The sequence below is a fragment of the Podarcis bocagei genome (genome assembly GCF_964188305.1).
Source record: "Podarcis bocagei genome assembly, chromosome: 18".
Lineage (NCBI taxonomy): Eukaryota > Metazoa > Chordata > Lepidosauria > Squamata > Lacertidae > Podarcis > Podarcis bocagei.
The window spans coordinates 11,128,320-11,147,465 of NC_138144.1; the positions used below are offsets into that span (position 1 = coordinate 11,128,320).

Sequence of the window (19,146 nt, forward strand, 5' to 3'; positions counted from 1 at the left end):
GCAGGGGGTTGGACTAGATGACCCCTGGGAATCTCTTCCAACTCGACAACTCTATGATTCTATGAGTCTTGCTTATAGTGGTCTTATGAAATCCCCAAATCCATAAATCCTAGTGGGGTTACTTTCAGAGAAAGCAATGCTTCTGAAGACCTGTTGTCAGGAAACGCAGGTGGGGGGGGCTACTGTGCTCCGATCCAGTTTTAGGGGTCCCCCCAGGGGCCCAGTGAGGGCATCACATTGAACATGTGGGCAGGATGGCGACTAAGATGAAAACAGGTCTGGAAACGGAGTCCTCTGGGGAAAGCTTGAGGGAGGTGTGTGTTGCTGCAAGCTTAGTCTGCATGATGCCCAAGTCCCTTCTCATTACTGGTGTCCTGGATCCAGCAAGGGTTAAATGCTTGGAGGATAATAGACAGGGCATTTGTAGAACTGGAAGGGACCCTAAGCGTCATCTAGTCCAACCCCCTGCAATGTAGGAACCGGAGGCTTAATCATTGCCTCCCAGTACGTTTCTGAGCACAATTCAAAGTGTTGGTGCTGACCTTTAAAGCCCTAAACAGCCTCGGCCCTGTAGACCTGAAGGAGAGTCTCCACCCCCATCGTTCAGCCTGGACACTGAGGTCCAACGCTGAGGGCCTTCTGGTGGTTCACTCCCTGCGAGAAGTGAGGTTACAGGGAACCAGGCAGAGGGCCTTCTCGGTGGTGGCACCTGCCCTGTAGAACGCCCTTCCATCAGATGTCAAAGAGATAAACAACTACCTGACATTTAGAAGACATCTGAAGGCAGCCCTGTTCAGGGAAGTTTTTAAGGTGTGACATTTTAATGTATTTTTAATCTTTGTTGGAAGCCGCCCAGGGTGGCTGGGGAAACCCAGCTAGATGGGCGAGGTACAAATAATAAATTATTATTATTATTATTATTATTATTATTATTATTATTATTATTATTATTATTATCAGAGGCTGGGTGGCCACCTACCAGGGATTCTTCTCCTGAGATTCCTGCATTGCAGAGGGCTGGACTAGATGACCCTTGGGGTCCCCTCCCAATGCTGCAATTCTATGACTCTGTGACTAGATGGGTCCCCGTCCGTCTGGTCCAGCCGGCTCTGCTGATGTCCTTCCATTTGGTTTCCAGCCAAATGGACTCCCCTGCTGGTTTTACAGACTCCCATCATTTAAACAGACTCTCTTTATTGGCCCTGGAACTGTGTTGCAAAAGGCAACCTTTCTGCCAACACTGCAGGGCAGCTGATCAGGCCGTAAACTATTTGACCTCTATCAAAGAAGGGATCCTGTTCTCCCATTGGCCCAACACACCAAGAAAGAGCTCTTCCACCCCTCCTTTTTCGCTGCCTTTTTAGGGACAGGTCTGTGTCCAAGCAATATTTCCTTTTAATAAATTAACTTTTATTTATAAATTTTCCAATAGTTTTTTTAAAAAAAAAATCTATAAACCTTTTCCAATCCTCCTTGAAGGCTCTCTCATCTTGTTCTCTAGTTTTACTGGTTAAACTTGCTAGTTCAACGTACTCCATCATTTTCAACTGCCACGCCTCCGTCGTGGGTTCTGCATCTTCCCATCATTTGGGGGCATATAATATTCTCGCAACGTTTCCTTTTTCTCCTGCCTCTTTCCCCGGGAAAACCCACAATTTAGCCCTGAATTGCAGCAAGCGGCAATGGGCTTTTCTGCGCACTGACATTTGCTATGATTCAACACTGGAATGCAAGCTTTCCCAGAGAAAGAAAGGCTGGGGAACCCAGACATTTACCTAGGAAGCGTGTGGCAAAACTAAAGGTGAATCCCCCCAAAACTGGAATTCTGAGGCATTTGCCACCCCCATCAGCAGAGGGAGAACATGGCCTGTGGGGCTAGTAGCCATCTGTGGCCTCCTCCAAAAATCCACCTAATCCTCTTCCAAAGCCGTCCAGGTTGGTGGCCACTACATCTTGTGGCAAGGAGTCCCACAGTTCAGCTCTGCGCTGTGTGGGAAAGTCCTTTCTTTCATCTGTCATGAATCCTTCAGCAATCAGCTTCTTTGGATATAAAAACAAATTTAAAAGTTGTGTCTTCGCTTCCCCGCTCCTCCACATGCAGCTGCTGGGTGACCTTGGGCCAGTCACACTTCTGTGAAGTCTCTCAGCCCCACTCACCTCACAGTGTTTGTTGTGGGGGAGGAAGGAAACGGAGATTGTTAGCCGCTTTGAGACTCCTTAGGGTAGTGATAAAGTGGGATATCAAATCCAAACTCTTCTTCTTCTTCTTTCAGAATTGGATCAGATTATTACAAGGCGCAGGGACGCGGGTGGCGCTGTGGGTTAAACCACAGAGCCTAGGGCTTGCTGATCAGAAGATCGGTGGTTTGAATCCCTGCAATGACGGGGTGAGCTCCCGTTGCTCGGTCCCTGCTCCTGCCAACCTAGCAGTTCAAAAGCACGTTAAAGTGCAAGTAGATAAATAGGTACTGCTCCGGCGGGAAGGTAAACGCCGTTTCCGTGCGCTGCTCTGGTTCGCCAGAAGTGGCTTCATCATGCTGGCCACAGGACCCGGAAGCTGTACGCCGGCTCCCTCGGCCAATAAAGTGAGATGAGCGCTGCAAGCCCAGAGTCATCACAACTGGACCTAACGGTCAGGGGTCATTATAAGGTGCGTGTTCTTTGTTGCTGTAAACCTCCTTGCATACAGTAATATAGAAAGGCAGTATAGGTAAGAGTAAAATGAAAATATCGGTGGGTTCCAGTGTTGCTGTGAGAGAGGGAGAAGAATTTACCCATCTGCTTTCTCAAGAAAACTTGCATTGACTCACTGCTGCCCGGTTGCCCCACAAGCCAATGAAGAATGGCAGCCCCTCCATCTAATCCATCCTCCTGATGGCCGAGATGTAGATATGGACCTGGCTCAGCAATGATTCGCTATCACAGTTTGTGCACCCAGTGCAGGTTTGTGGTCCTCATCGTCCAGGTCGCCATAGATTTGCCTCCCCCTTCTCTCCCCCCCAGACCTTGAAGCCTGATCCTTCCAGGACTGCTGTTTCTGCAGCTCCAGCCCCGAATATCGAATATCCGAAGGCTCCTCTTGCCTTCCTCAAATTCCTTCCTCTTTCTCACTTGGCATCCCTGGTCCCTGAAGCCCCTTCCTCCCTTCTGACCGCTCAGCCTCTCCTCGCTAGCAGGGCTGCTGCCCAGTTTTCTGCTCTGAGTTCTACACTTTTGCTTATTCACTGTAAGATGCACTGGGAAGCCTGAGCTGGGCTTTCCAAAGGAAAGGGATTACGGTACTTCTTGGGTCCATTTTTTAAATTAAACTTTGAAATCTTTACATATATACTCCAGATTCCAAATTTATTCCACATTTCTCTTTAAACTTTGACTTCCCGCCTTTCCCATCCCATTTACACATTGCATTCTAATAAACATTTCACCTAAGACACAGAATTATAGAATCGTAGAGTCGGAAGGGACCCCGAGGGTCATCTAGTCCAACCCCCTGCAATGCAGGAATCTCAGCTAAAACATCCATGACATCTTCTATTTCCTATATTATCAATCTTCTACTGCTGCTCATATTTCAAAACCTGCTAATTATTTCATCTTATTATGATTTTTTTCATATTATGAGATCTGGGGCAACCCAGATGGGCAGGGTACAATTGTTCATGTTGTTGTTGTTATTTTATTTATATCCCACCCATCTGACTGGGTTGCCCCAGCCACTCTGGGCGACTATGTTCCCTCATTATGTTTACATTTCCAGGATTTGTTTGATACCATCAATAGGGATTGCTTCTCAGAGGATGAGTGGAGGCATCCATTGCTGAGAGTTAAGTAGAGCTTCCTTGTTCAGGGGCAGTCTAACACCAAATGCCAGGCATGTGGTCCTGTCCTGGGAAAGAGAGCCACAGCTTCATGGCAGAGCTCTTGTTTCACATGCAGGTCCAATCCCTGAGAGCATTTCCAGCAAAGGACTGGGAGAGTCCCCTGCTTGAAGCCTTGGGCAGCTGCTGCCAGTCAGCGCAGGCAGCCCTGAGCTCAGTGGAGCACAGCCAGTCCTGAGCTTCCTATTGGCATCAGCCTTCCAGCACACCTGGTTTCGCATTCAGGGCTGAGGGCCAGCTAGGTGGACTAATGGTCTAACTCTGAATTAGGGAGGTCGGTATGATTTTGGCATGAAACTCCGGTGAAATTATTTGGGGGTCCCTGGAGAGGCTTCCAAGCAGAAATGATGGCTCTGTAGGGGGAGGATTCCCCCTCTATTCTGCCTTGCTCAGACCACGTATGGAGTCCTGCATCCTGTTCTGGGCACCACAATTTAAGAAGGATGTTGACAAGCTGGAAGGTGTGCAGAGGAGGAGACCAAGGTGATCAGGAGTCTGGAAACCAGGCCTTATGAAGAACAGTTGAAGGAGCTGGAGAAGAGGAGACTAAGAGGAGAGATGAGAGCCATCTTCAAATATCTCAAGGGCTGTCACATGGAAGAGGGAGCAAGCTGGTTTTCTCCTGCTCTGGAGGGCAGGACTCGAACCCATGGCTTCAAGTTGCAAGAAAGGAGATTCTGACTAAACATCAGAAAGAACTCCCTTTGGAGGTGATGGACTCTCCTTCCTTGGAGGTTTTGAAGCAGAGGTTGGGTGGCCACCTGCCAGAGATGATTTAGATGAGATTCGTGCATTCAAGGGGGTTGGGCTGGATGACCTTGGGTGTCCCCTGCCACCTCTACCGTTCTATGATTCTTTGATCTCAGAAGAGGGTGGACGCTCCTTCATTGGAGGTTTTCAGGTTTATTTAGCTCAGGTCCCTGCATTCCCGATTAATATTCTACAGCCTTTAAAGTATGTCTGTGGGAAGGAGGGTATTGTTTTGCATTTGTGTGCTTGTTTGTTTTTTACTTATTTTGGTGTTTTTGTTTTATTTATTTTTCATGCTTTTATCCTGTATTTTATTCTGTGGACTGCCCTGAGGTCTTAGGATGAAAGGAGGTTTATAAATGTAATAAACAAACAAGCAGATTTACAGAGAGCTGGATTAGATGATTCTTGGGGTCTCTTTCAACTCTACAGTTCTATGTTTGGCTAATAATAATAATAATAACCCCAGTCCCCAAGCATGCGCGAAGTTGTTTGGGGTGAGTGATGCCAATTTCCAAAAGGGACAATTGTACTGAGAGCTGAGATCTCTCTTCTTCTCTCTGTCCGCCTTGAATATTTATAGCTATTTGGGGCTAAATCCAGAGTTCTCTCTCTCTCTCTGGGTTATGGATGGAAAAGAGGAATGGGCTTCTCTCCCCCCCCCCCAACTGCTCCCTCGCCTAACAAATCCATGCACAAAGTTCTTTTTTCCTCCCGGACAAAAACGTCTCCGCCGTGGAAAGCATTAATGTCCCCATTATCCCTCCCCAAGGGCGCAAAGGATTTGAGCGTGCGGGAGAGGGAGCGTGTGTGGGAAAGCCGGCGGACAATGTGGGGAGATGGCCGGGGCCGTGGTGGGTGGAGGAGGCGGCTATTGTGTCTGGCTGGGAAAGGGGCAAGACCCACCTCGAGGCCCCAGAGAATGAGATCATTGTGTCTCCGCCTGGAAATCCCCTCCTGCGCCCGCGGAGACTGCGCGTCTGGCACCGGCCTCCCTGGTCCAGCGCCCTGATCTCACCGCGGCTGATCAGATGTCTGGATCGAGCGCAAGAGCAACTGGGATGCAGAAGCAGGGCGGCTTCTGGCCGGGGAGGCAGCGCAGATCCCACCAAGAGAACAACTATTACCAGACTTTCAGAAGACACCTGAAGGCAGCCCTCTTTAGGGAAGCTTTTAATGTTTGGTGCATTATTGCATTTTAATATCTTGGTGGAAGCCGCCCAGAGTGGCTGGGGAAGCCCAGCCAGATGCGCGGGGTATAAATAATATATTATTATTATTATTATTATTATTATTATTATTATTATTATTATTATTATTATGGCTCGTGGACATCAAGAGCCACAGCATTCTTGTTTAGATAAGCCTGTCCAGAGGTTCAGAAAGTTGGTGTGAGTTCTAATCTGTCTTTAGTCTGTCGTTATTCAAACTTTTCTAAAGTTTTAGGTGGTTGCTAGTTTTTCTTTTATTGCTTTATCTTGTTTTGTAAACAGTTTTGAGGGGGGTTTTTACAATTGTAAAATATATATATATACTGCTTGGTGGTGGTTGTCAAAACTGTTTACAAAAAACATTTCAGTGGGCAAGATTTGAGATACAGGCAGTGGAAGGAAAATGACAAAACAATTGTAACGGGAATTATTATTTTTTGTAATAGATAAAAATATAATGCAGTAGAAAAGGTTTGTGGAAGTGAGAGTGGGAAGTCAGCTTGCGAAATAATGTAATTATTTGATTTGAAGGTTATTGTGAAAACATTTGAAAAAATTAATAAAACATTATACGACAAAAAAACTGCTCACAAAAAAGAAGGCTTTTTGATTGCAGTTATGTTATGTAGGCTGAGGAGGACATTAAAGCAGGATCCAGTTGCCACTGCAGCCGCATGTTGCAGCATGTGCAGCACTTCAGGGCATAGCTCAGTCGGCTAGCTGCATCCTCCTCCACTTGCGCTGCCCTCCCACCCACTTTTCTGTCCGTGTTCCCCAGCAGTGAACCCTTCTGAGTTTCCTTCTCTCTCCAGAGGGTTGGAGATGGAGAGGAGATAGGAGAGCCATCTTTAAAGATCTCAAGGGCTGTCACATGGAAGAGGGAGCAAGCTTGTTTTCTCCTGCTCTGGAGGGCAGGACTCGAACCCATGGCTTCCAGTTACAAGAAAGGAGATTCCGACTACACACCAGGAAGAACTGTCCGGCAGTGGAGCAGTCTCCCTTGGAAGGTCGTGGCCTCTCCTTCCTTGGAGGTTTTTAAGCAGAGCTCTAAACAGGCCATCTGTCCTGGATGCTTTAGCTGAGATTCCAGCCTCGCAGGGGGTTGGTCTAGATGGCCCTTGGGGTCCCTTCCAACTCCACAATGCTGTGATTCTACAAAACAGGAGCCTCAGAATTGCCTGCTGAATCCGGCCAGTGGCCTGTTTAGTCCATCCACCTGTTCTCACCAGCCAGATGCCTCAGGGGGAAACTGCAGTTTCCGGCCTCTGGTATTCAGAAGCGCCGCTGCCTCCATGCCAGCCAATAGCTTTCTCCTCTGTGTCCGATACTCTTTTAAATCCATCCAGGTTGGGACCATCAAAGCCTCCTGCATAAGTCCTTTTCCAATAAGTCCTTTTCGTGGGCACAGGATGCCCGTGAGTTCCAGCATGACAAGAGAGGAAGAAAAACTTTTCTTTCCCACTTTCTCCAGGCCACACATCGTTTGATGAAGTTCTGCCGCTGCGTCCCCCCTTTCTCACCTTTTCTCTAAACCAAAAGTTCCCAAACGCTACAACCTTTCCTCACAGGCAAGTCGCTCCATCCCCTCAATAGTCCTGCTTGCCCTTTTGTTCACCACCTTTAAAAAAAAATAGTTTTCATTGACGATTGTCTTGTGTTACAAAATAAACAAGGAAATGTACATATAGCATCTCCACTATTGATTCATAGTATCCTGGAATTGTGGAGTTGGCAGGGACCCTGAGGGTCATCCAGTCCAACCCCCTGCAATGGAGGCATTGCAGCTGTCCTGTCACACGGGGATCGAACTGGCAACCTTGGTGTTGTCAGCACCAGTCTCTAGCCAACTGAGCTCTCTCCAGAGTCTTTTTCACAGTTTTTTAATGTTCAGAATAATAATAATAATAATAATAATAATAGTAATAATAATAATAAATTTTATTTATACCCCACCCTCCCTGGCTAGAGCTGGGCTCAGGGTGGCTAACACCAGTAAAATTACAGTAAAAACATAATGGGGGGGGACCAATTTAAAATACAGGTTAAAATATCATTTAAAATGCAGCCTCATTTGAAAAGTAGCCCATAGATCAAAACCATAAGGGGAGGGAAACATAAGGGTCAGACTGAGTCCAAACCAAAGGCCAGGCGGAACAGCTCTGTCTTGCAGGTCCTGTGGAAAGACGTCAAGTCCCGCAGGGCCCTGGTCTCTTGGGACAGAGCGTTCCACCAAGTTGGGGCCAGTACTGAAAAGGCCCTGGCCCTAGTTGAGACCTAGTTGAGACATTAATGTAATGGACATTGTACAGTTGGGGGGGGAAAGAAAGGGGGGAAGGGAGTATTGTTCTTTCATTCTCCTGCATAGAGTTAGGGTGGGGATTTGTGTCTGCATCACATGGGTCGGCCCTTTATTTCTATATTTATTTGTCTTCATTGGCCTTGCGAGGGATTGGAAGTTCAGTTAGTTGCCGTGTGCCTTGTTTGCCTGTGGGTGGGAGGGTCAGGTTAGCCATATTGAGTTGTATGCTGTTTTATCCTGTATATGAAAAAGGAGAGCCATGAAAAAGGCTTCCTCCTGTGCTAGTTTAAGTTTGTTGGCTAACTTCTCTAGCAGGGCAGTTTCCCGTACATTTTGGTTCCGCTGGTCTATGTTAATTCCTGATAAGTCCTTCCAGTGTCTAGTTACCATATTTCTAGTTGCTGAGAGTGAGTTATGAGTTCCTTGTCATGTAATAATTGTTGTTGTTGTTGTTGTTGTTGTTTATACCCCACCCACTCTGGGCGGCTCCCAAAGAACACGAAAAAAAGAATAAAACTTCAAACATTAAGAACTTCCCTAAACAGTACATGCACATTGTTGTCCTGGGAGATATTTAAAAGGATTCATCCCTATTTTCACTGGAGAAAGGTTGGAGGGCATGCTAGTTCTGTACTTGATTCTATTACCTGTTTTGCTATTTTGGAGATTTTCTGCAGTAATAACAAGGCTTTTGCAGCCTTGGGATGGCTGTCCTCGTTTGCTTTTACTTCTCCTGCTTCTAAATTTTCAGGCCAGGAGGTAGTGCTTGCCAAAGCCCAGACACGCACTGAGCATGTGTGCATGTGCGTGGGGGGGGGGGTGGAGCAGAGGAGCTGGCGTAGAGTCCATAAATATTATATTGTAACTTCTCTGCATTTTAAGAACTCGTCTCGGTTAATGGCCGGGTTAGACAAAGACTGCATTGAACTGTCAACTCGCGGCTAGACACCCCAGCTGTTGTGAATGGGCACGCGGACTGTGGGGCGGGGGGGGGAGATGGGGCACGATAAAAAGGACCCCAGCGTTCAAGGTCAGAGGTAACTCCATCCTCCCCTCCCCTCCCCACCGCCAGGCATGAATTATTCAAACTGTCCTCTCCGGGGCTGTAAAACGAATAAAGTTAACTTAATAGTGGTGTGCGTGCTTTGGGGGGAAAGGGATGCAAGTTGACCCGTATCGGAAAAAGAAAAAATACTGGATTGCCATCAGCGCAATATTCGTTTATTTAAGAAATGTAAACTGCCATTTCCAACCGGTGTGCCAGAAGAACATGAGAGCATATGGATCAGGCCTAGGACTCATCCTGTTCCCATAGTGGCTATGAACCCAGGGCTCCAGATAGACTGCCTCTGGACCTGGAGGTTCCATAGGAACCTAAGAAGAGCCTTGTTACTGGGTCAGGCCCAGAACCCGTCAAATCCAGCATCCTGGTCTCACAGCGGCCCACCAGAAAGGGAGGCCCAGAACAGGATTTGAACACAAGAGCAACTCTCTCCCCACTACAGTTTCCAGAAACCCCTATTCCAGAAAGCCACTGACAGCCCTTTCCTCCTCCATGAATTTATCCAATCCTCTTTTAAAGTCATCCAAGTTGGTGCCATCCCTGCAGGGAGTTCCACAGTTCAATAAGGTGCTGCGTGATGTGATGTGTTGATTCTTCCAATGTACAACTTCAAATACAGCCGGCCCCCAGGGTTCCCTGATTTTGGGGGGTCCCTGCCCCCTCAGTTCCATACGCTCATGCCCAGTGCCCTATAAAAAGCAAAATTCAGAACAGCTGCTTGCATGAACCACTAAGGAAGTTAATCACTCAATCAATTTTGAAGAGAACAATTCATTGCACATTTGCTCAGAATCCAGTTGAAACTGTTTTAATTGGCTGGCTCCGGTGGTAGAGCATGACACTCTTGATCTCAGGGTTGTGGGTTCGAACTCCATGTTGGGCCAAAGATTCCTGCATTGCAGGGGGTTGGGCTAGATGACCCTTGGGGTCCCTCCAACTCTATGATTAATTCACCCAGACTTGATCCAGAGAGCCCAGCTTCTCAAAGTCTGAAAATCATTTGCACTTCTGGTGCCCCCATCCCATTGCCCCATTGCCTCTTCACTTAAAATTTATTTGCAGCTGCATAGCTGAGTCCCTAGACTAGCCCCCGGCAATGCAGGAATGTCAGCTAAAGCATCCATGAGAGATGGTCGTCCAACCTCTGCTTAGAAAACTTTCAAGGAAGGAGAGGCCACCACCTGTTCCACTGTCGAACAGCTCTTACTATCAGAAAGCTCTTCCTGGTGTTTAGTTGGAATCTCCTTTCTTTTAACTTGAAGCCATGGGTTCGAGTCCTGCCCTCCAGAGCAGGAGAAAACAAGCCTCCTCCCTCTTCCATGGGACAGCCACCCCCCTGAATAAATACTTTTTACATACCCTCCATTCCAACATTTATCTGTTGAAAATAGGCCGTAGGTTTGCCCTTCGCCCAGAATTTCCTGGACATAGCCGGGATTCGGGCGTCAGATACAGTGTCCAGGCAGAAATTTCTGAAGTGTCCAGGAGAATCCGGATATATGTCAACCCGTGTCGGAAGTGTAGATTTTGGCAAATGTCCTTAAAAATAACTCTTTTTGAAAAATGGCAACCCTAAAATAGGGAGGTCCTTTTCCATAACAACAACAACCACAACATCAATGTTCTTATTTATACCCTCCCCATCTGACTGGGTTACCCCAGGCACTCTGTGAGGCTTCCAGCATATATAAAAACATAATAAAGCATTTTTTAAACTTCCCTGTCCAGGGCTGCCTTCAGATGTCTTCTAAAGGTTGTCTAGTTTCTTATCTCTTTGGCTCAGGGGTCGCATAACTCCAGACCCTCCAACATTTCTCTGACGAAAATAGGGACGTCCTAAGGAAAAGTGGGACATTCTGGGATGGCTTCTGTAAATCCTGGACTGTCCCTGGAAAATGGGGGGACTTGGAGGGCCTGTTTTAACAGGGTAGGGGGCACAGAGAATGGGCTTATGGAGCCAAGGGGGCAGTGGGCCGAAAAAGTTTGGGAGCCTCTAATTGAGCGCCAGCCCTTGGTGTCTGTCTCCTGCAGGATATCCCCCCTTGGCTACGGTTATTGCGTCTGTCTGCCCCAGTCCCCCAGGCGACGAAGAGCCCCTTGGGGGCAGCGGCCTGTCGAGACGGCAGACATCTCTCTTCCTCCTTGGCATAAATGGGCTGTGTGTCGGGGGAGATGCGCAGAGCCCACACGCCCCGAATCCTTGCCGCCCAGGTCCTGTGTCCTTTGGATGCACGTCTGGGGGGCGGGGGAGGCGGGAGAGAGCTAATTGACATCAGTGCCTGGGAGCAGATGGGGTGTCCACCTGCTGGAGAAATGCAAATGATGTCTGGAGCAAGGCGGCCGCCTTCGGGACGGGGTCAAGCGAGGGAGGAGCAAGGAGGAAGATCCACTGGCAAACAGAAGGAAAGCCGGATCAGGCCATGTCTCAGGGAGAAGAGAGCCTGTGTCTGTGAGTCTGCCAGGAGCAGAGAGGAGGGAATTCTCTGCATATAGTTCTGTTTCTTTTGAAGCAGGGGTTGGACTAGATGACCATCAGGGTCCCTTCCAACTCTGATTCACCTTGAATGTAGACAAGTAGTGATGCAACCTGTAATAGAAAGAAGACAGCTGCAAAAGTCGGGTGCCGCCGCCTCTCTCTGCAAGACTCCAGGGGGTTCCAGGCACCCACTCAGGGTCTGTGGTCCTTTGGAGAATTTAGACATGGCAGAGACCATCATAGCTTTAAAAAAGATGGTTTATTCCCCTATTTACACCTTCAGTCTGCCTGGAGGGAGCCCCGATCTTACAGCATGGTCATTTCAAGAGGGGCTTGTGCAGCCCTGGACTCCAAGGCATGTCTCCCAGCCAGCCTGCAGCCAGCCTGCCCAAGATGGATCCCATCCTTCTCTCCCTTTCTTCTTCCCAGCACACCTTGCTTAAAACGCCTCTCTTTTCCTTTCACTTCACACCCAGTTACCCTGCAGCCTTCCAAACCCCCAGTCTCAGGGCAAGGAGGGAGGACAGTTATCCTCAATGGCCCTCTATTGTTCCCACGTGGCCCTAGCTTGGCCAGGTCCTTTTGCGTAGGCTAGTCCAGGAATTCCTCTGCAGCTTGTATTTCTCCCTCCACATCCCAAATAATCAAGATCTGGACTCCCTCCATGTAGACTGAAGGTGCAAATAGGCAAATAAACCACATTTCGTAAAGCTACAACAGTCTCCGCCCTGTCTCAATTCTGCAAAGGGACACAGACCCTGGGTGAGTGTCCGGAACGCCCTGGGCTCTTGCCATCGCTCTGCAGAGAGAGGGGCAGGCACCACCCAACTTTGTAGCAATATTCGGGTTACAATAGTGTACACAGATAAATAATAAAACATGGCATGACTAACAGAAAATGGGTCACCAAGGGTGTAAAAGACTATGTTTTTATTATGTTTCTATATGTGCTTGAAGCCGCCCAGAGTGGTTGGGGAACAATATTATTAAGCATATTATTTTACAGTACATAATAATAAGATAACAGTAAACCAGGATAAGGAGTTCTTCAATAAATCCACGTATAAAACAGAGTGATCGGCTTGAGCTAATGAGCAGCATCTTCTTATCTATTGCGATATATGTTGGACGTATTTCTCATTCTTGTCTTGCTCCTTTTGTGCATTTAATAAAACCACACCATGCAGTTCAAAAAGTGCCTTGCTGCTTCTCTCCCTTTGCCACCTCCAATTTTTGTGACAGCTTTTTCATTATGGCTGTTTGCCAGATGATATTATACCAGTGATCAATATTAATTAATTGCAAGGTTTTCTGAGTTCTGGCTACTACTGTTCTATCCGCTGTTAATAAACGTGTTGTTAATTTGTTACTTCTGAAGTACAGTGGTGCCCCGCGAGACGAATGCCTCGCAAGACGAAAAACTCGCTAGACGAAAGGGTTTTGCATTTTTTGAGTCGCTTCGCAAGACAAATTTCCCTATGGGCTTGCTTCGCAAGACAAAACGTCTTGTGAGTTCTTGCGAGTTTGTTTCCTTTTTCTTAAAGCTGCTAAGCCGCTAAGCCGTTAATATCCGCTAAGCCGTTAATATCCGCTAAGCCGCTAAGCCGTTAATAGCTGCTAAGCTGCTAAGCCGCTAATAGCCGCTAAGCCGCTAATAGCCGTGCTTCGCAAGACGAAAAAACCGCAAGACGAAGAGACTCGCGGAACGGATTAATTTCGTCTTGCGAGGCACCACTGTATATAAATTAAGTAAATGCTGGAGGTATAGATTCAATGTAGAGCATGTGGATAATGTCATTCTCTTGTTTTGTCACTAGGTGGTGCTGTTCTGAGTCGGTTGTTTCCTGCTGGTGCTTGAGAGAGAGAATAGTTCTCGTTCCTGGGTTGCTGCGTGTCCTCTGAGCCTTCCCTGCTAACAGGTGAGGGGGCTTGGAATCCACAATCGCAAGATGCATTTAGAGCACAATGATACCACTGCGCCAGTGTGGTGTAGTGGTTAAGAGCGGTAGTCTGGTAATCTGGGGAACCGGGTTTGCGTCTCCGCTCCTCCACATGCAGCTGCTGGGTGACCTTGGGCCAGTCACACTTCTCTGAAGTCTCTCAGCCCCACTCACCTCACAGAGTGTTTGTTGTGGGGGAGGAAGGGAAAGGAGAATGTCAGCCGCTTTGGGACTCCTGAAGGGGAGTGATAAAGCGGGATATCAGATTCAAACTCCTCCTCCTCCTCCTCCTCCTCCTCCTCCTCCTCCTCCTCCTCCTCTTCTTCTTCTTCTTTGGACAGTCGTGTCTTCCCCACCCCCAAAAAAATATCGTGGGAGATGCAGACTCAAAGAATCATAGAGCTGTTGAGTTGGAAGGGACCCAAAAGGACATCCAGTCCAACCCCCTGGAGTTTGTTAATGAGGCTGAGTGTTGCTAAGGGACCCTTATGTTCCCAGAGCTGCAATTTCCAGAACAGTTTAGCAATCTATGCCTCTTCATGGGACCTCTGGGAACTGTAGCTTATGGGGCGGGAAATAAGGGTTTCTTGTCAACCTTAACTACAGTTCCCAGAATCCTTCCTTGTTGCTCCAGACGACTAGAAGTGAGGGTTGGAGACCCACGAGATTTTTCTGCCACTGGCACCCAAATGTCCCCGTCTCTCCCTCCGTCCTCTGCCTCCCCTCCCGCGCTCACCCCAACCCCTTGCGCGAGCCTTTCGGCGAAGGCAAACCCCCCACCCACCCACCCAAATATTCTGCCAGCCAAGCAGTTTCTGCGCACTCAAGAAACGCTCCTTTTAGCCTTACTGACCTCCCGGGCACCTGTGACGGGCGAAAAGCACATTTCTTAAGTGACAATTTCCCATCACTAAATTAAGAGGGAGAGTCGTTTTCCGTCACCCGCCCAAAGGTTCTGAGCTAGGCATAAAATGTGTCATTAGCAAACGTGGGCAGGGGGGGGCAACACTCTCAATTGGGGGTTGAGGTGGGGAGATGAAAACTGCGCTTTTGCACCTGGTACTGCAGGTCGATGCTATTTGCTCAGAAACTCTTGCACTGACGTGAGGTGGGGGGATGATATTTTAAAGCTGGCCTTCAAGTACTTCCTGACCCCCTCCCTGGAAAAACACCCTAATTCCCCCCCCCCGAATTAAAACTGAAGACATATCAGTGTCGCTGAACGTCTGTGATGATGCCAAGATATATTGTCAAAAGAACCGTCCTGATCTTGGCAGTTCGAGTAGTGATTGCAACTCGGTGGAAAACAGCCCCAAATCTTACATTGGTTGCTTGAGAATACCACTCACTCTGAAATAATGGCCTACCACTCCTTTTCAGGAAAAAAATACTCAGCTCCCCCCCCCCCCCCCAGAAATCTATCTTCTCCAAGCGAACAAACAGAAAGATGCAGGGACAAATTTGCATTCTTGTATGCATCTATATTTCTACAACACAGTAAAGAAAGATGTTGTAAACGAGACACCTTGAGGTTGCTGCAGCATCATTAACAACAGGTGAAACATGTACAAATTTTTTGTTTAGTTTTTTAATCATTGTTATTAAAGATGTTCTTGGTTTACAAAAGCACGTGCCTTGTTTCTTTTTCCAGTTGAAAAATCTTTTCTACAGATCAGTTACACTTGTTATGAGACATTAGTGGAGAGTACAGTATAAGGCCGGGGAAGAAGAGGAGTGGTGGTGAAACTTACTGTAAATAATAATAATAATAAAAATAATAAAAACATTAAAAACTGCCCTAGGGGGTGATCCTGCTCACTTTGGGACCCACTGGATGAGATGATCTCCCCAAGGTCTCCTCCAAGCCTTCACCAAGATTTAGAGGGGCCTGGGAAACAGCAGCCTCAGGAAGCCCCTTTCACAGGAAGATACAAAGCTGGGAATTGTCTCATTCTTCCTTCGGGGTGTGGGGATGGGGTGTCCTGTGGAAAACTCAGGACAGCGGCATGCTATGGAAGGGGAGCCTTGCCAATCTGAGGCTAACAAAGGTCTACCACTCTGTCACTAACCCCTCTCTCTTCCTCAAACGCAGGTGGCGAGAGCAAAATACCCAGCGACTCTCGACTGCAAAGCTCTCTCCAAGATTTGGCTGGATGGCGTGTCCTTTCCAGACTTGTGTTTCTCACGGGAATTGGTTCTCAAATTTTAGCTGGAGATGGGAGTAAGGAATCAAAGAGGTCTTCACCATCGCCGTCCCCATCGGAAGCAGACATCCCAGCTTGTATTGCGGCAGGCGTGGGGTGACTTTTCCTGCCCAAGGGAAGCATCCCCTTGGAGGGATTTTTGGGGGGACCACATGTTAGCGATTGGCAGGACCAGGGCCAAGATTGGGCGAAGCAATGGGTGCGGATCTCACCTGAGTTCCGGCTGAAAAAATGCCCTGCAAAACACATAATAAAAATAATCATAGAGAGTTGGAAGGGACCCTGATGGTTATCTAGTCCAACCCCCTGCAAGGCAGGAATATGCAACCTGCGTATTATTCACTCAATGCATTAACCAGCGGAGCGATCCTGAATCAAAACATAGTAAAAGTAAAAATAAAGCATAATAAAAACAATAAACAATACATACTAATAAACAATAGAATCTTCAACAAAAGCTCCTAAACATACAAAATCCAAAAGTCCAAATTGACATATAACATTTAACAACAACCTGCTGGTTGGGTTGGACAAAAGAAAGGCCTGCTATTTCCCCAACCTTTCCTGTAACATCGTCTCCCAGAACCAGGCGGGGACTGAAAAGGGAAGAGCAGAAACAGCTTCCATGCAGGCGCAGTCTCCAGCTGTCGGAGGAAGGTACATAAGCTGGCGGAGGGAGTGGTCCCCAGTTGCTGCAACTGCTCCATAGAGTGTGGACCTGGCTGCTGAGATTGGTGTGCAAAGGGATCTGGAGTTGTGGAAGAGACTGCCTTATCTTTGAAATAAAAAGTGAACTTTTTGCCATGCGCATTCCTTTGCCTTGACGAGCCTTGGCCTCGTTTCAACCCTCTTGCATTCGGAATGCACACGCCATCGTCCTTTGCATTCCACACCAAATTCAAGGGCATTTCGATAGCAGCAGAGAACACTGGAAATTTGGAGAGGAGTGGTCTGGAAACTGAGCCTGGAAAAGAGGAGACTGGGAGGAGATAGGAGAGCCCTCTTCAAATATCTAAGGGGCTGTCCCATGGAAGAGAGAACAAGCTTGTTTTCTCTTGCTCTGGAGGGCAGGACTCGAACCCATGGCTTCAAGTTACAAGAAGGGAGATTCCGACTAAACATCAGGAAGAACTTTCTGACAAGAAGAGCTGTTTGAAAGTGGGATGAGCTCCCTTGGGAGGTGGTGGACTCTCCTTCTGTGGAGGTTTTCAAGCAGAGATGGGATGGCTGTGTGTCCTGGATGCTTTAGCTGAGATTCCTGCATTGCAGGGGGTTGGACTAGATGACCCTCGGGGTCCCTGTCAACTCTACAATTCTATGGTGGTTGGTGGCTTCCCAACTGCTAGCCAATAGGTGCTTGTGTGTGATTTGCAGACATCCTGAACCTTATCTCACAAAAGATGCACTAGCATTTGGGAAACAATTGGCAAAGATAGAGATTGACTCTAGCCAATCAGTGCCTTAGGACAGTTTGGATGACTTGTTGGTTCACTTGAACAGATCATCTTTGTCCACCTTAAATCTCCCAACTATTCAATTCAATCTTCTGAAATATTCAGCTTTCTGAAAACTGAAACCCAGGAATTGGAGGGGGGTGCTTTGCATTGGCGTCTTCACAGATACTCTCAACAGGAGTCTGGCAAAACTAGTGTTTTGTTGTTCAAGCCAAACCATTCTTTGTGGTGCCGTCAGGACTGGCCTTTGGGCAGGGGCTCAGCAAGCGCACCATGCCTGACTTACCACATGGGGATGGAATTGCCCTAATATGGCTTTTTCCTCCTCCCTCCTCTGCCTTCTTTCCTCATGTGCCGTGTCTTTTTGGGATCATGAGCCTGGTTTTTGTAAGAGGAATTACACTGGCGGAATCAGGACAGGCGAAAAGAAGGAATTCTTTGTGCAGCTCAGTGTGCGCATGTGTGTGTGCGTGTCTATTTCATTGTTGAAAAATAAAAAGTCCAAAAGTACAAGTGTGCAGACACAAGAAAGAAGACACAAAAACGACATAAAAAATGATACAAGAAATAGTATCCATGTACAAAACAAAACAAATCAATAACAAAACTGTGTACATTACAAAAGGGGGAGGGGCTTGCTATTGTAATTAACCAGACCTTAACGTAATACGGTGTTTATAAAAATTAATTCCAAATATCGCTAAATTTAACCATGGCAAGTCTACATTTGTACACAACATGTTGATGTGTAGCGAGTTTGTACAAATCATCAATCCAATCATTACAGGCAGCTGCATTTTAATTTTTCCAGTTCATCAATATTACTCTTTTTGCTGTTGTAAGGGCATGGAGAGTCCATTGATACTGTCCCTTTGTTAGATTCCATGCCTTGGGTATATAATTCGAAAGGATATTTTCCTCTGCAAATTTAAGACTGTTCCGTACAGTCCTCTTGATTGCCTCTATTACTTTCTGCCAGAAACTTTTCAGGGTAGGACATGGTACAAACATATGTGCAGAGTTAGAACGGCGGAACTCCCTGCCACAAGAGGTAGCGATGGCTACAAACTTGGGTGGCTTTAAAATGAGTTTAGACAAATTCGAGGGCGAGGGAGCAGGATACGGCTATCAAAGGCTACTCAGCTATGCTCTACCTCTGAATACCAGGCGCTGGGAATTTCAAGCAGGGAGAAATGATTCTGGACTCAGGTTCTGCTTGCAAACTTCCCATTGGGGTACACGCTGAGAGAACAGGTTGCTGGACTCGATGGACCATGGGTTGTTTGACAGTGGGACAGTCCCTCGCGAGGTGGGGGACTGTCCTTCCCTGGAGGTTTTTTAGCAGGGGTTGGGTGTCCATCTGTGCTGGATGCTTTAGCCGAGATCCCTGCATTGCAGGGGGTTGGGCTGGATGACCCTCAGGGTCCCTTCCAACTCTACGATGCTGTGGTCCAGCAGGTTTTCCTTGCGCTCAGGTGGCAAAACCCGGAGGAGAGCAGCGGCTTCTGCCCCGTCTCCTCCGGCAAGCTGGAAACAAGAGCGACCTGACAGCTCCGGCGAGGGCGGGCAGATCTGGGGCGAAGTCCGGCTAAATCCTTAAGTCGCTTGTAAGTTCCCCACCGGAGGGATCTCCTATGGCTGGCTGCTCATTTGCTGGGTGGTCTGTGGGCAGAGTTAACGGCGGATTAAGCCCAGGGATGGGGCCCTTTTGTGTCTGCCCAACCAGGCAAAAGAGGAAAAAGTTGTAACCTCTCCCCAAGGCCGTCCTCCCCGCTCCCTCTTCCACCATCCCTCCAGAAACACAGGCATCGTGGGGTCGTGGAGTTGCGAGGGACCCCAAGGCTCATCTAGTCCCTGGCAGGTGGCCACCC

At 47.7% G+C, this 19,146-nt stretch overlaps 1 long non-coding RNA gene across 1 annotated transcript in view; it reads left to right on the forward strand.

Annotated features, from left to right (window-relative positions):
* Positions 1–17,601, forward strand: part of LOC308577767 — a 37,707-nt gene extending 20,106 nt beyond the window's left edge. The window contains exons 2-3 of the long non-coding RNA XR_014003667.1: positions 13,495–13,596; positions 15,710–17,601. This is a non-coding gene — a long non-coding RNA (uncharacterized lncRNA). The remainder of the gene's footprint in view (positions 1–13,494; positions 13,597–15,709) is intronic.
* The last annotated feature ends 1,545 nt before the right edge of the window (positions 17,602–19,146 follow it).